General features: G+C 37.4%; 1 protein-coding gene across 1 annotated transcript in view; it reads left to right on the top strand.

Moving 5' to 3' along the window:
- LOC127859356 (uncharacterized) overlaps positions 1-17,057 on the top strand; it is a 181,739-nt gene continuing 164,682 nt past the window's right edge. The window contains exon 1 of the mRNA XM_052396711.1: positions 1-344. The gene's annotated coding sequence lies outside the window, so the exon portion shown is untranslated. The remainder of the gene's footprint in view (positions 345-17,057) is intronic.

Below are 17,057 nucleotides of genomic sequence, written 5' to 3'. Positions count from 1 at the left end.
CAGTCAAATCTCTGCGCGGGAATGGACAAAATAAACGCATTTTATCTGTTTTCGTGCGTAATTCACAAAGTGTAGAAAGAATTACTGCTAGAAGACTGACATTTTGCAAACATATTTACCTGCATGTCTTTGTGCGCAGTTCCAATTTTCGACTAGGATTGTTTTGCTACAAGCGGAGTTACAGCATGTAAATCAGACAATATTCTTGATAGAGGGCTTCAACTTTACGAACATGTTAACCACTGTGTTAACATGCGGACCTCCATATTTTAGGTTGTTAATATTTCGACACAGCAGGAGTTATATCCGTTTAAAGAAGAAGAGGGGGCATGTTTCGTCCTTAGGTTTGAGATTGATTAAGTCTGAACGAACACATAAGTAGCATGTCAACTATCGCATATGGGCAGAAGACAAAAGTGGAATGTGGCATATTCGTGTTCTTCTGACACATGTCTTGTTTCAAGGTTTTATTGGAATATCATCGGGACAAGTAATATAAGTACTACACAATGCTTACGTATCGGTGGATGGTCAGCTTGTTTCCCGTTAATATACATGTACTATAAACGGAAAGGGCCCTTAGTGAATTAAAGATTTAAAATAAGGAAAACCAGCGTTATTTAATTCATAGTAGTATGTATTCACGTATAAAAATCTTTGTATTTCCAGAGGCTCACGAAATCTTGTATTGTGTTGTCGGTGTCGGATTGAGCTTTCCATTTCATAACGCGCCTTTAAACAATGGGCTGTGAACAGGAGGTTTGAAATGGCATTAATATTTGATAATGGGAAAGATAAGGGTTTTGGTTGATGTTCCCGTGTATATATAGTCAAGACAGCTTAATTAAGCTTACAGTCCATACAGTTACTATGTATCAAGTTGTGGCATTCGCATTCTTCTTGTGTTGCATTTCAGTTGGGTTAGTAGAAGCGAGTAATGATTCTCATAACGATAAAGAAATACGTACGGCACTTACGGCACTTACGGCACTGCAAACGCAAATTAAACATCTCGAAGATCAGTCGATTAAGGCTAATAATGAGATCGAAAAGGCTAACAACGTTGCCGAAAAACTCAAACTTGAGATCAATACGCTTACAAGCAAATTAAACACTGAAGCAGTGAAAACCAGAGACTTAGAAACAAAACTGATCAGTGAAATGGCGAAGACAAAACAGCTAGAAAAAAAGGTGGACGTCTTGCTTCAAGCAGACCGGTCTCAGAATGGAAGAACTAGTCTAACAAGTATGTTTATACATTATAGTTATTTTATTGTTTTTATTGAATGTTAAATGTATTTTATGATTTAGCTACACAATTTATTTTTATGCGGTTCTTGTTGTTTTCTCTTTAAAAATATCTTCATCTTTCAATGAGGTGTTGCATTTTTACTTATAGAATTTTTATTTCAGAGAGAGCGGCAGTCAATGCTACTAAGATTGCGTTCTCGGCCTACTTGGACAAATATGTGCAAAATCTTGGTCCAGGGCATACAATACTGTAAGATACCTTACATGTAAGATACAATTTCTCATCTCTATGCGCTCAATTGTAGTTTGAGTTTGAGTCCAGCAACAAACTCTTAGAAGGAAGACGGAGAACGTTTAACGTTTTACATAATGCATCTTTATTCAGACAAGCATTAAATATTATATAATACAATAATATCTCTAGACTGTTAGAGTTGACTTAAAAAGGATGGACGTTTGGTGAACAGTTGCTCTGCTTTAAGGTTGTCAATATCATAAATAGTACTGATATTTTATGAAATACTATAAACGTTCGTTTTACTTAAATACCGGTAGTTAGTAGTTAATGTACAAACAAATTCTGATTATTACTTCTAATTCGTAAAATGAAAATGTTTTATGAAGTGTTACTGTTTGTTTCTTACTTTTTGGAAGGGTTTTCAAATGATCGAACAGTGATGTGTGTTGTTAGCAACTGTTGCCAAAACTGTGCGGAGAACCTCCTTTTATACCCTTCGGATGCTGCAGATTTGGCTGCAGCCAAAGATTCAGCTGCAGCCAATCACAATCCTGCAGCATCCTGCACCATGTATGGAAGTAATGCAGTTACATGTAAACAAGAATATACTTCTAATTATAATAAAACGACAATCATCATAAATATCACATCTCAATCAAAGAAGGCAATAAGTTTGATGACTTGAAACAATAGACACTTTTAAATATGCATGTATAACAATACAATATTAAATGCTGCAGCATGAAAACTTAAGAAATTCTTACGCATTCAGCGTCTCAAATAGTTCCCTGCAAACTATTATGTTTTTACACTTAATATAAATGAAGAGTTTACAAGTTATAATAAATATCATCTTTTTATACAAATAGAGGAGTGAATATTATAATTTTACAGCCTATTTTAAAGTCAAATGCATGCAATAACACTCCACCATACTCCTACGTATGACGTCATCAATATACATTGCTGCAACGATTTTGACAGTGCAGGAATTTCGAACATGTTGGATTATTCTCACAACAAACAACATATAATGGACTAAACACAAGGTAAATACAAATATATAAATATATTAAATCTTGGAGAACATTATCTTGCTAAATGCAGTGCACTGCATAGACAATATGTGAACAACAAAAATAATGTGCACCGTTATTCGGATGAGGAATGAATTCGGATGATATTTACATGTTATACATGAAATAAACATTACATTTCCCCCTCCTTAAAAGAATAAAATTCTCCTGAATTTTGAATGTTTACTACAATAACAAATTTAAAACACAACAATAACAATAATGTTAATGAAATATGTTAACTTATGACAATACTTAACATTGAAAAAGGTTTACCACTGTACATGTAAAAAAATATACTTAATTCTTCTTCTGTTTCTTCAGACGAAGTGGCACATCCTTCAGGCGGGCAAGGAGATCATCAAGAGAGGAGTCACGGGGAAGGGCATCAAAGGCGGACAGGACTGACATCTGGACATCTGGTGTAGTTGGATCTTCATTGAGGGCAATCAGTCGAACAAGATTGAAGTTCTGTTTCATTGTTGCTGCAAGGGCGTCGTTTTGAAGATCAAGGCTTCCAGGGAGTGCAAGAAAATTGTATCTAGCCCTCAGGAGAGATCTTGGAAGCGGCGTAGTGTGCGCATGGAGTGTCATAGCGACAAACTCGTAATAAAGCGTCTTCTGATCCGGAGCCCAGCAAGTCCATTCAGCAGGTGGCCAGGAGATAGTTGGAGTTATCTGGATACTGTTGACAGGAACATCATTCCATTCTCGTCGAGCTGGTGGAAGAAGTGGAAGTCGGCCTTCAAGAAGAAGCGAATGGGCCTTCGTCTTGAGGACTTCTTTGACCGAGGAATGGCGTGGTGTGGGGATGTAGACAGGAGGAATTCTGAAAGCTGATTTGTTCTTGGAGGACTGTGTTTGTGTTGGTACTTCTGCAGGCTCATAGTTTGGCGTTGATGATGTGTTCCCATGAGAAACTGGTGTAGGCGAAACGGGGTTGTAGAATGGGGAGCTGGAGTATGACGGTAATACTGCTGATGTTGGCTGATGATCACTGGTCTCTAGGTCTTCGGTGCGTTGCGGGGAGGATATTGAGACTGGTGTGGGACTGCGTAGGTCATTGTAGTCAAAATCAAGTTGAGTTGGACGTTCATCAATGATCAGATGTTTTGGAACTGGCGTAGACTCAGGTGTTTGAACAGTATGCATATCAGATGTTGATTTGGGAAAGAGGACATCAGTTGTAGGTGAAGTTGCTGCATCGGGTATGAAAGACAATGTGGAAACGGCAGCAGGAGTGACGGAAGGCAAAGCGACTGGAACAAAGGCTTGTGTAGGGAGTGATGGACTTGAGGGTGAAGATGCTGTGGCGGCAAGATCAGGAGATTTTCTTGACGTGAAGGTGGGAAGATGGAGGACTACCACAGATTCAATCTGGTTGGGTTGAAGTCCAAGTAATGATGTAATAGAAGTATGATGGGATGGATTTCCTAATTCCCAATGACCTGATGGAATAAATACTTCCTTAGGCAGTGCATTCATACGTCGTACCAAACGGCTTACCAGACGAGCATCAGTCAATGCGGAGAGTGGGACTTTGGCTTTGATGTAAGTAGCATTGGAACAGCAAATGATGGTGCATCCAGTGCTATCCATAGTCACAGATTTCAGGATAAGCTCTGGGTTGTTGATTGGTGGAGTTGACACGGATGATGTTGACGAAGATGAAGTCAATGAATTCCAGCCTTCGATCCATCGGGTGATCCCAGGAATGCGTCCTGCAGCCCATTTAGTAACCAGTCGTCTGGCTTCAATGGCCTCTGGATGCGAAGGATTTGGAGTGGGATTGGTCAGAAGATGAACTGTGGGATTTGTGGAGAAGTAGAAGGAGTTTTCTGAAGATAGCAGTCGCGGAAATTCCTTTAGCGTATGGTCGTGCTCATGTGGGTGATGAGCCCTGATATGGCGCCTCAGGTCCCAGTCGGACTTGAATTCTCTTGGATGCTTGCCGACGCACCACACGCAGACATACCTCATGCGGCGATGGTAGGTTTTTGCCAGATGGTTTCGCAGATCCCGTTTGCTGTGGAAAGCAGTGCCACACACCTCGCAATCCATGGCAGAATCTGGAAAAACAGATCATGAGATGCACATGACATTGTTATGAGGCTAACAAAATGCATATAACCATTGACTGAGCAACTGTTCGCAGTATCCATCATTTTTCAGAAGCGATCACAACAATCCATATAAACGCATTTATACTGGACTAGTTCGCAATAACGGTTTCTCATCGACAAATACAGTTGAGAAAGGATCACGGTTGATCAGGCCGCTGCCTTCTCGGTTGAGCGCTCATTATAATCTGTAAACCGTTCTCACAGCCGAACTATTATCACAACTGCTCAAAAGTAAAGTGTCTCTCTTAGACACAGTACCCAAATGTGCAATACAGGAACAAGCTCCTTAGGCAATGCTATTTGTGTATGTCTTTTTCACTTTTCCAGTCATAAGCTCATCTCAATCTGTGTGTGTGTGTGTGTGTTTTATCCCTGTTCACTGAATGCCACTACAAGCAATCAATACATGGGCTTGTGTTGTTTAATTTTAAAATAAAAGGATGCTGATATATGCTAGCATCTTCTAACTATACTTATGGACAACAATAATTTACTAAAACATGAACAGCATTTACTAAAACATTAAATTAAACTAATAAACAATAATTTGCTTCATTTACACATTGCCATTTTATATTTGTGTTTGGTTTATTCCACAGGAAGTGCTTTGTGGAACCATGCGGGTACATGTGACCCTCTATACCGAACTAGCCTGTCGATGTGAATGGCTTTGGCTGGAGTCTTAAGTGACCTCTTTACAAGATACACAATATCGTCAATTCGTTTTGTGACCAAATAAGGACCATGCCACTGCGAAGCAAGTTTTGTGCACACACCGAGACGCTTTGTTGAGTCGTGCACCCAAACACCATCACCAACTGACAACACTCGCTTTTTGGCACGAAGGTCATAGTGGCGCTTTTGATACTGTGACTTAGTATGGAGGGCTTTGCGTGCAACTAAGTGAATTTTCTCAAGCTCTTCATGAAGCGACTGAACGTATGAAGCATATGATTGTTCATTAGACTGAGGAGGTAAGCCAATTAATGCCTGAAGAGGGAGAACTACATCTCGACCAAGGGTCATCTTATTGGGGGTCTGACCGGTACTTGCATGTATGGAAGAACGGTATGCCATCATGACTTGCTGCAAGAATTCATCCCAATTTCGCTGATTCTTGTTACAGTACATGGACAACATGCTGCCAAGTGTACGATTGAAGCGTTCCACTACGCCATTCGCCTGAGGGTGCTGTGCAGTGGATTTAGTAGGGTGAATTTGCAGCAGATCACACATGTCAAAAAATAGTTTTGATGTGAAGTTACTTCCAAGATCAGAGTGAATTGTTAATGGAACTCCAAACCGTGAAACAAAGTGATCAACAAATGCTTTAGTCACTGTTATGGCCTCTTGATTGGGTAGGGCAATGGCTTCAGTCCATTTAGTAAAACAGTCACATATAACTAGTATGAAAGCATTGTTAGAATCTGTTCTAGGAAGTGGCCCATATATATCAACAGCAATGCGTTCCATTGGCCCATACACTTTAGCTTCACCAAGTGGTGCTTTTGGAGGCTTGGATGGTTTTCGAGAAGCACAAGCATCGCATGTTGTACAATACTTTTCCACATCTGCTTTCATGCCAGGCCAGTAAAATGTTTGTTGTACTTTGTTCAGCATTTTTTCAGCACCAAGGTGACCAGCACTAGGGATATCATGAAAATATCGCAAAACTTCACTACGCTGTGAATCTGGTACAACTATTTGCCTTCGGCATTCTTCGCCTTCATACCAGGTGCGGTAAAGAACATTGGAATCAAGCAAAAGACGGTCCCACATTCTCCAAAATGTTTTAGTCTGTGAATTGTGGCCGCTGATTTCTTGCCAGCTTGGCCTAATGGAGGCTTGCAAAGACCGAATGATTACTTTTAAGGATGGGTCATCTAATTGAGCTGCACCTATACGAGAAGAAGTCCAGTCAGTGGCCATAGTGGGTTTTGGAATGGAATCAGACGTGGACATGGACCTTGTAACAGTGCGTGCAGTTGAAGAATCTGGCAACGTTGTTGATGGATCAATGACTGTTGCTGCAACAACAGGAACAACCCTGCATACCTCAGAATCACAGTGTTCGTCAGCATCATCGCTAGTGGTGTTTCTACTCTCCTGTGTGGCACACTTTGAGCAAGGAGACCGTGATAACGCATCTGCATTGCCATGACTCGAACCCGCACGATGGGTAACTATTAAGTTGTAAGTTCCTAAAGTCTCGAGCCATCTTGCAACTTGGCCTGTAGGACGCTTCAGATTTCGCATCCATGATACAGCTGCATTATCTGTACGAAGTAACACTGGCTGCCCATACAAATAGTGATGGAAAGCGTTTAAGGCATGAATAACTGCAAGAAGCTCTTTACGAGTTACACAGTAGTTTTGCTCGTGTTTATTTAAACCTTTGCTGTGATATGCAATAACGATTTCTTGACCATTCTGTATTTGTGACAACACTGCTCCTGTGGCCTTATCTGATGCATCAGTATCCAAAACAAATTTTGAATCGGGGGTAGGATAACCAAGGATTGGAGCTGAAGTCAAAGCAGTTTTCAGAGTGTCAAAAGCTTTCGAACATTCATCAGACCATTCAAATTTACAGTTTTTCTCTGTTACTTTATGCAATGGACGTGCAATTTTGGCAAAGTTCTCGACAAACCGTCTGTAATACGAACAAAGTCCAAGAAAAGATCGGACATCTTTTGCGCTGCGAGGAATAGGCCAGTTTTGGACAGCAGTAATTTTGTCCGGATCAGTTGCTACACCATCCTCAGAAACAAGATAACCAAGGAACTTCACCCGTTTTTGAAACAAAACACATTTGGAAGGTAGTAACTTAAGATTTGCTTGTTGAAGTCGCTGCAGAATATGCTCAAGCCTGGATAAACCTTCACTGACAGTCTTACTTGGAATAATTATGTCATCCATGTACAAAAGGCATTCAACCAATTGCAAACCTCTTAATACGTTCTCCATAAGTCGCTCGAAAGTACTCGGAGCGTTTGCTAAACCAAAACTGAGGACTGTGAACTGATAAAGACCCACTGTTGTAGCAAAGGCTGTCTTGTCTTTGTCTTCAGACTTCATGGCAACCTGCCAGTATCCACTATTCAAGTCGAGAGAACTGAAATATTTTGAACCAGACAATGCATCTATACAATCATCAACTCTGGGGAGTGGATACGCATCTTTAACAGTGACATCATTTAGCCTACGATAATCAATACAAAACCTTGGGGTGCCGTCTTTCTTGGTAATCAACACAACTGGGCTCGCCCATGCACTACTTGATGGCTCAATAATGCCACGTTCCAACATTTTACTTATCTCTTCTCTTTCGACTTCACGTTTGCCCAGTGGCAGACGTCTTGGTGGCTGACGAATGGGTGCAGCATCTTGTGTGTTAATGCTGTGCTGGACAAGATTTGTATGCCCAATGTCGCCAGAGTCTTTTGAAAATGTAGTGTGATATTTACAAAGAAGTTTATAAAGACCTTGTTTCTCAGAATCAGACAGGTGTTTGGAACTCCGTTCATACAAGTCAGTAAGATGGTCAGGGAGAGAAACAATATCACCGAGTTTCTGTACAGACGCAATGCGTTCAAACAGACAATCATGCTCAAAGTAAGATTCACAAAAACCCAAAGTTGTATGCTTGTGGATTTTTACATCAGAATTCCCATAGTTAAGTAAATGCATATTCAGAGTGTTAGAAGATGTATCAACAATACCACCGATAACAGCGACTTCAGACTTTGCCATAAGATCAAATGAAGGCTCTACATAACCAAGTTCAGCTAGATGTTCTTTCATGGGGATTTTTGACGGGGATAGACATTCTTGTATGAGCTGGCACAGATATGGTTATGGCATTAGGAAAAATGGTAACTTAAGGCGTAAATTTAAACGTCTGCTTTCTTTAAATGATTGCTACACAGTATTACAAAATGGGGGTAAACATAAATTACTAAGTGCACTTTGCTCTCTTTCTGTTTCTTCGTTGGCGCATATTGATAAGGAATGTAAACTTATTTTACTTCAATCTGACCCTCTATATGAATGTGCTTGTATTATTGAATCTTTCACTGACTACTATCTTAAACCTTTTATTGAAAACGTACGTAACAAAACTAGAAATCGTATCAAAATTGAGTTTTGTAACAAAGGTCTTGATTTAATTGACCTTCCTAAAATATTCAATGATAAAAATGTACGTCGGTTGATTCCCCCTTATTTCCGCAATACTGAATCACCACTTATTTGCTACAAATATAGTAAACCTGTAAGAAGTATCGTTTTTAATTATAATTCTATTTCCACAGATTTAAATGTAATAAGAAATTGTCCTACATTATGTGACTGTACTAGTTCTAAATATATATATGGTCCAGTTGGACATGTTATTACTGGGGACCTTAATTTCATTCAAAATAAAAACCTTAGAAATTTGCTACGCAGAGGCCCTAAGTACAGACTGCCTATTCCTGTTGATTTTGATGACTGCATTAAGAATATCGTAACTTCCTTACATGATTATTGCACTAAATGGTGCAGGAAGGAAAATGCTGAAATTACTGCACTCAATGATTGGAAAACAAAAATATTTAGTATGGCCATGAATAAAATATGTTTTTATGATACACATCCTTTGGCCCTACCACATTCACCTAAATTTAATAAACAAAATCTCTGTAAATTGCTTGAAGACTTAAAATCTAAATTCGTCTTAGTTCCTGCTGATAAGGCTGCTAATAATGTTATCATAATATGACGAGTGTTTTATGTTCAAACTATTTCACAAGAACTTTCACAAACTACATCATATTGTGAGTACAATAAGCTACCTAATGAAATTATTACCGACCATATTGCCCAATGCATAAAGTTAAATGTAATAGTCAATATTACTGACAAGAAATTGCCATCACTTTACTGGATACCTAAATTACATAAGACGCCATATAAAAGTCGTTTTATCGCTAATTCAGTGTCTTGTACCACCAAACAATTATCAGTGTATCTTACATCTGCATTGAGTGCTATTAGATATCATATAGCTAAATTTTGTAATAAAGTTTATGAAAATAGTAATATTAACCTATTTTGGTCAATAAAAAACACCTTAGAAGTTATTGATAAAATTGAAAATAAAAAATATAAGGTGTCGCAGGTAAGTACTTATGATTTTTCGACACTATATACAACGCTTCCTCACGCTTTAATAAAATCCAAACTTGTTTCTTTGATTGAAAAAACTTTTGCTAGAGAGAAATGTTTGTATCTAGCTTTAAACACTAAAACAGCTTTTTTTACTAATCAGATATTAGATAATTACATCATTTGGACTGGTCTTGACTTTTGTGCAGCACTTACTTTTCTTTTGGATAACTTGTTTGTTGAATTTAATGGTAAAATATTTAAACAAATTATTGGCGTTCCTATGGGTACTAATTGTGCGCCACTTATAGCTGACCTTTTATTATATTGTTATGAAAGCGAATTTATGTTAGAATTATCTAAAACTAAACAAGTAGATTTGATTAATTGTTTTAACCTTACTAGTAGGTACATTGATGACATACTTAATTTAGATAATCCATTATTTGAACAATATATTCACAAAATCTACCCAAAAGAACTAGTCTTAAATAGATCGTGTATATCCAATACAGACGCTGCGTATTTAGACTTACATTTAACTATTAATAATAATTTGATCAAAACTAGTTTATACGACAAACGGGACGATTTTAACTTTGAAATTGTGAATTTTCCGTTTCTAGATGGCAACATCCCTAAAGGACCTTCCTATGGTATTTACATTTCGCAGTTGGTACGTTATGCCAGAGCATGTTCGTGTATTAAAGATTTTAATGATCGTAATCTAATATTAACTAAAAAATTGCTAAAACAAGGCTTTTTGTATCATAACTTAAGAAATAAATTTGCTAGATTTTACTCTAAGTATGGTGATTTAATTTCAAAATATAATGTTTCTTTAAAATGGCATTTAAATAATGGAATCTCCCATCCATCATTTTACGGAGATGTTTTTAAGCGTGTCCGCAAATTAAAATATGTTAAACCAAATGTTCATATTAAACTTTTCAATTTAATTAACTTGTTTTTATCAAAAGGATACGATGCTTATGTACTTAAAAACACGTGTTTGATGGTTTTCGATTCACTATATCTTTCTTCCCTTAAAATTTGGAATCATTAGTGATATTATAGGCATTTTTCACTGTTGAATAAAATTGTGTCATTGTGTCGTATGAACAAATCTGCATGAATACTACATTATAGGAATTTGTCACTGTTGCATAAAATTGTGTCATTGTGTCGTATGAACAAATCTGCATGTAAACTACATTTGGACTCAAATCGTACATCAAATCATTTCTGTCTTCAGTTGTCAAAACACCTATATACTGTTTGATTCCATTAATGTCGCTTTAATGGAATTACCATTTGTATTCATTTGCTTCTTAATATTAAATCACGTAAACTTGTTTTATTAGTAGCACAGCCCGATTAATATTTTTATTTAGTACTGCCCTTGGAATTTGTTCACGTCATTATGGATTTTTGTGACGTCATACGACCGACTTTCCCAGTTGTAATCTACATGCATAGGTCATTGGGTTTATAACGTTCCATTTTATTTATATTTTCTCTCTGATAGGCGTTTCTTGTTTGATTTAATTATTTTTAATTTGTTTAGCAGTCACATAAACAACCAAGCTATGTAATATGGAATTTTTACACCCATTATTGCTGCTTCTTCCTGTATTTGCGCGATGATTATCTGAGATATTAACTCTATGATTCTACATCCTCAAATCTTTTCTATAAAGAAGGAATGTAGTTGACAATTGTTAATAGTTTTATTTGATCGTTCGTCAAAAAGTTGTAATTCTGTTACTCTTGTATCTTCAATGCAATTGAGTAATTAAATAGTAATTAAATTGAATGCGTTTAATTCCCTTTTATTATTGTTTAATTTGAGTTACAATGCTATGACGTTAAATTTTATTTACACTTGAATGTATTATGAATATTGCTGGGCCAAGTGTGAGGTTGAGCGCTCTATAACCAGGTTTAAACCCCCAATGCTTTGCATTGACCGTTCCAAGGCGGTGACCCCAGCTTTATTCATATTTTGTGTTTATGTTGGTTTGTATTGTGCTGTATTGTGCTGTTTTGTACTGTTTGGGCAATCGGTCACTTGCCTTAAATAAAGGACCTACTAATTGTTTTTAATGAAAATTCAATACTGCTCCAGCAGCTGGAGTTTCACTTCTTTATATTGCATGCTTTCCACTCTACACACTTGATTGGCTGCACCGCCAGTCCACAGTGGAACCACATTATTACCGATCACCAAACATGACCTCTTATAATTGATACAATCAACATGCTGTTTCAAGAAGTCTTGGCCTAAGATACCATCGGCCTCGATTGCACATACAACGAATGAAATATCAAAGCGCTCGCCGCACATTTCAACGATCAAGTCAACACTTCCGGTCACTGCCATTGGTTCCCCATTTACTGTTTTTAGTACATTTGGCGCCGATCTGAGTTGAAAATAACGTTCAGAGCCATTTGATGAAAACATTTTATCAGAAAGAAGAGATGTTGTTGCTCCGCAATCAATTAAGAAATTCGCGGGTTTTGAACCTACGTTACATGTAACATAAAAACCATTATCAAACCTATTAAATTGTGAACCTGTTCGCGCCGTGTAAATTTCGCTAGCTTTACTTGACGATGTAGGCCTATTGTGTACTAATGCTGACTGTCGGCCTTCAGAGTCAGCATTTAAAAGTTTCCCTGAACGAGGGCCCCAGATGGGTTGCCCTTAACTGGATGCTGTAGGTTAGCGGACCTGTCATTGGTTGCACTCTGGGTACTATTCGCCCTATAACGTCGCGGTCCGCGATTTGCGTTTTGTGGACACGATGCCCATAAGTGATCACGCGAGTTACACCCGAAGCAAGATTTCTCACTCTTGCTGTTTACCTGTGGTTTACGCACAACAGACGTTTCAATTTTGTCAAGGCGCGCTTCAATTCGCTTAATAACGGAGTCAATGTCAGAACATTTGTCTGAATCAACTGCCCTTATGTTTGATTGTAAAGGCGTCCCCAATATGGATTCGTACCTTTCAATTACGGAGACGGCCTCGTTTATGGTTAAACAATTGTGAACCATACAGCGACATTTCATTTCGGTAGAAACGAGTTTGTAAAGCTGATTCAGAGCTAGTTTTTCTTGCGAGCGATGATCTAGATCGGAGTAAGCTTTTTGACAAAGCGGACGCAAATCGTCTGCAAGTGACGCTATGCTTTCGCCCTTCGAGCGTCGTCTGTTTTCTAATTTATTCAGCCACAGACATTGATGTTTGCTGTCGTTACCGAAACGCTCGGAAAGACGCGTTGTCAACGTACAATAATTACGGCGCTCGTCGTCTGTGAGGCTCATGTAGAAGTTTCTGGCTGCGCCTCTCAAACTGGCGGCCAACATTAAGACTTCTGTGCGATTGTCCCACCCAGATAATTCCGAACAATCCTCGAAATGCGAGGCGTATTGTTCGTACGAACTGTTACCGTCATACATGTCCGGTTTCATAAGTGTGTGGTGCATGGGTGGTGGTGGTGGAATGTAATGATTGTAACTAGTGTCACCATGGTTAAATGACGTGCTGCGTGAGTCATGTGGATTGTTGTTTGTTCGATCAAAGCTCGAGCGTCTCATCGCAGGACTGAGTGCATTCATCAAAGAAACATGAGGTGCATCGTCGCGTCGTCGTTGGGACTGTGCGCCATGTACATGCGCACTATGGTTCGATTCATCACTACGTAATTCATCAACGGTTTTTATCTCCGACGGAACATCGAAGGAAACCTCGGGATCAGGAGAAGCCATCATGAAGGTTACTTTGTCTTAACAGCGTAAATAAAAATAACAAAGACTATTATTGTGTTAAAAGTGTTTCTTTATTTCCAGGCGTGTTGTTCAAGAGGAACACTTTAGAAAATGATCCCCATATTCTGACACCAATTTGTAAGATACCTTACATGTAAGATACAATTTCTCATCTCTATGCGCTCAATTGTAGTTTGAGTTTGAGTCCAGCAACAAACTCTTAGAAGGAAGACGGAGAACGTTTAACGTTTTACATAATGCATCTTTATTCAGACAAGCATTAAATATTATATAATACAATAATATCTCTAGACTGTTAGAGTTGACTTAAAAAGGATGGACGTTTGGTGAACAGTTGCTCTGCTTTAAGGTTGTCAATATCATAAATAGTACTGATATTTTATGAAATACTATAAACGTTCGTTTTACTTAAATACCGGTAGTTAGTAGTTAATGTACAAACAAATTCTGATTATTACTTCTAATTCGTAAAATGAAAATGTTTTATGAAGTGTTACTGTTTGTTTCTTACTTTTTGGAAGGGTTTTCAAATGATCGAACAGTGATGTGTGTTGTTAGCAACTGTTGCCAAAACTGTGCGGAGAACCTCCTTTTATACCCTTCGGATGCTGCAGATTTGGCTGCAGCCAAAGATTCAGCTGCAGCCAATCACAATCCTGCAGCATCCTGCACCATGTATGGAAGTAATGCAGTTACATGTAAACAAGAATATACTTCTAATTATAATAAAACGACAATCATCATAAATATCACATCTCAATCAAAGAAGGCAATAAGTTTGATGACTTGAAACAATAGACACTTTTAAATATGCATGTATAACAATACAATATTAAATGCTGCAGCATGAAAACTTAAGAAATTCTTACGCATTCAGCGTCTCAAATAGTTCCCTGCAAACTATTATGTTTTTACACTTAATATAAATGAAGAGTTTACAAGTTATAATAAATATCATCTTTTTATACAAATAGAGGAGTGAATATTATAATTTTACAGCCTATTTTAAAGTCAAATGCATGCAATAACACTCCACCATACTCCTACGTATGACGTCATCAATATACATTGCTGCAACGATTTTGACAGTGCAGGAATTTCGAACATGTTGGATTATTCTCACAACAAACAACATATAATGGACTAAACACAAGGTAAATACAAATATATAAATATATTAAATCTTGGAGAACATTATCTTGCTAAATGCAGTGCACTGCATAGACAATATGTGAACAACAAAAATAATGTGCACCGTTATTCGGATGAGGAATGAATTCGGATGATATTTACATGTTATACATGAAATATACATTACAATACAATTCGATATTCGGTATTGAACGAGGGAGACGCTTATAATCCTTACACTGGAATATTCACTGTCCCTGTTAGCGGCGTATACATGATCACGGCGGCTTTAGAATCGTTGTATAATCATATACAGTGGTTCAATATCCTGATCGACGGAGATATCACTTCTTCGATTGCATTTGACCCGTGGACAAATGGGGCTAATTCCATGGGTACCAATATCGTTCTTGTTCGATTGGAGAAGGGCCAGAGCGTGTGGGTAGCTGTTGATAGCCATCATTCAGGGGAGGGTCTACAAGGCGATCCGTCCATTCGTGCGACAACATTTTCTGGACTGTATCTTTTTGACTGATTATTGCCCCAATGCGCTTTCGATTACCTTCTAATATATATATTTTTTTAAATGCTGTCTATATGTTCATGTTTAAGTAGTTTCAGATTTGCACACAACATTTTACATTTCCAACGTGATGTTTTATCATAATGACTGCATCTACGTGACTACTATTCAGTAAAGCAGATACCTGTGCAAATATAAAAAAGTAACATATTCTCTTCTTAGTTCAAAGGCTGAGCTTTATTCGTTTATGCTTTCATTTAGGCTGTACGGAAAGGGCAATATAACTGTGTTTTTTTTCTGAGTGAGTTTCATGAATTGAAACCTTCCATTTAAAAGGTTTGAAAATTTTCACTGTTTCAATTTCTCGGTTCACGAATATTACCAACATTAGTTGCAGTTATTTTTCAACGATCCCGGTTTAAAATTTTGCCACAATGTCATTTTGTTCACGTCCCAATGTTATAATTCTTGCGAAATTCTCCTGTGTAACCATGTTAAATGTAAAACATGGCGTAATAAATACAAATAAAGAAAAAGTTGTGCTTTAGCAGATAATCGATTTACGAATTTCAAAGCTTTCAATGAATTTAAGAGCGTGTGTATGGTCTTGAACAATTATGTAAAACAAAACAACTTTTAACATAAAGCTTAAGGTAACACTATTAATGGCCAAAAATAATCAATGGCGAAGAAAATGCTCCAATCACGAATCGATGAAAGCTTCTAGGTGTTTTTATATCGTTTTTATTGATGTGCAACCTAAAACGATTTTCACTTATTGTCCTATAAAACCCCTTTTTGTTGTGGTTTTAATTAATGTTAAATAAAAACATAATGCAATACAAATGTCTTGCATAATCTTTATGTCACGACTTCATACACAATTGGTTCGTACTTTATTTGAACTGAAGTTCTACTATGTATATTAAAAAGTCTTGTTCAAAATTATCAAAAAATGCCACTGATTCAAAAAAGAATATATGATTAGCTTTACATTAAAAAAATACAATCCTGACTTACAAAAAAATGCGACAAACTATTCCAAACACTATAGTTTTGTAACAAATTAATTTATTTATATTTAAAACAAAAACGTAAATATGCGAGTAAATCCATTTTAAATAAATAAAGTATTCTAGGTCTTTGGTTCAGGCCCTCCTTTTCCCAAGATTCTGCATCCCGCCAGAGGGCATTATAGATAGAGTTTATGCAATAATATATATACGAAAATCTTCAAGGTTGGTTAAAAGGACGTCCTAAACTAATACTTTGTTTAAGTCACAGTATTCTACGTAAAGAATACAAAGCATTGCTTACCTTTCTATTAGAACGCATATCGCATTAGTCGATTCATTTTGGTAATAATGTATAAACAAATAATAATATAATACAGTTGGAAACCAACATTTATTAACAAATAAACCTTAATATAGAGTATTGATCAAATCAATGTTAAAGCCCCCGTTAAATCATATTACAAATATAAACTTTTGATCACTTCTAAAACAAATCAAAGCGCTGTAGGCACTGAATGCCTGGGGCTAGATTTAGTGCGCTAGGGAAGAAGTAATGTCCGAATTTCTCCCTTTGTCCGAATTTATACAGATTGACCCTAGCGGTTGAGTGCAGAAGCTCAGAGACTGTAAGAAAAGACAACTACAGTATTCATAGACGGTGGAGGACTACGCGATACTGGTGGTGGGAACAATAACCTTTTGTTCAACTCTACAGATCTGGTAGAGGTTCGTCGACATGGGTGGTGAAGATATACA

The sequence above is a fragment of the Dreissena polymorpha genome, chromosome 15, assembly GCF_020536995.1.
Source record: "Dreissena polymorpha isolate Duluth1 chromosome 15, UMN_Dpol_1.0, whole genome shotgun sequence".
Taxonomy (NCBI): domain Eukaryota; kingdom Metazoa; phylum Mollusca; class Bivalvia; order Myida; family Dreissenidae; genus Dreissena; species Dreissena polymorpha.
The sequence above is the reverse complement of the archived record's forward strand: the minus strand, read 5'-3'. Positions and strand labels throughout refer to the sequence as shown.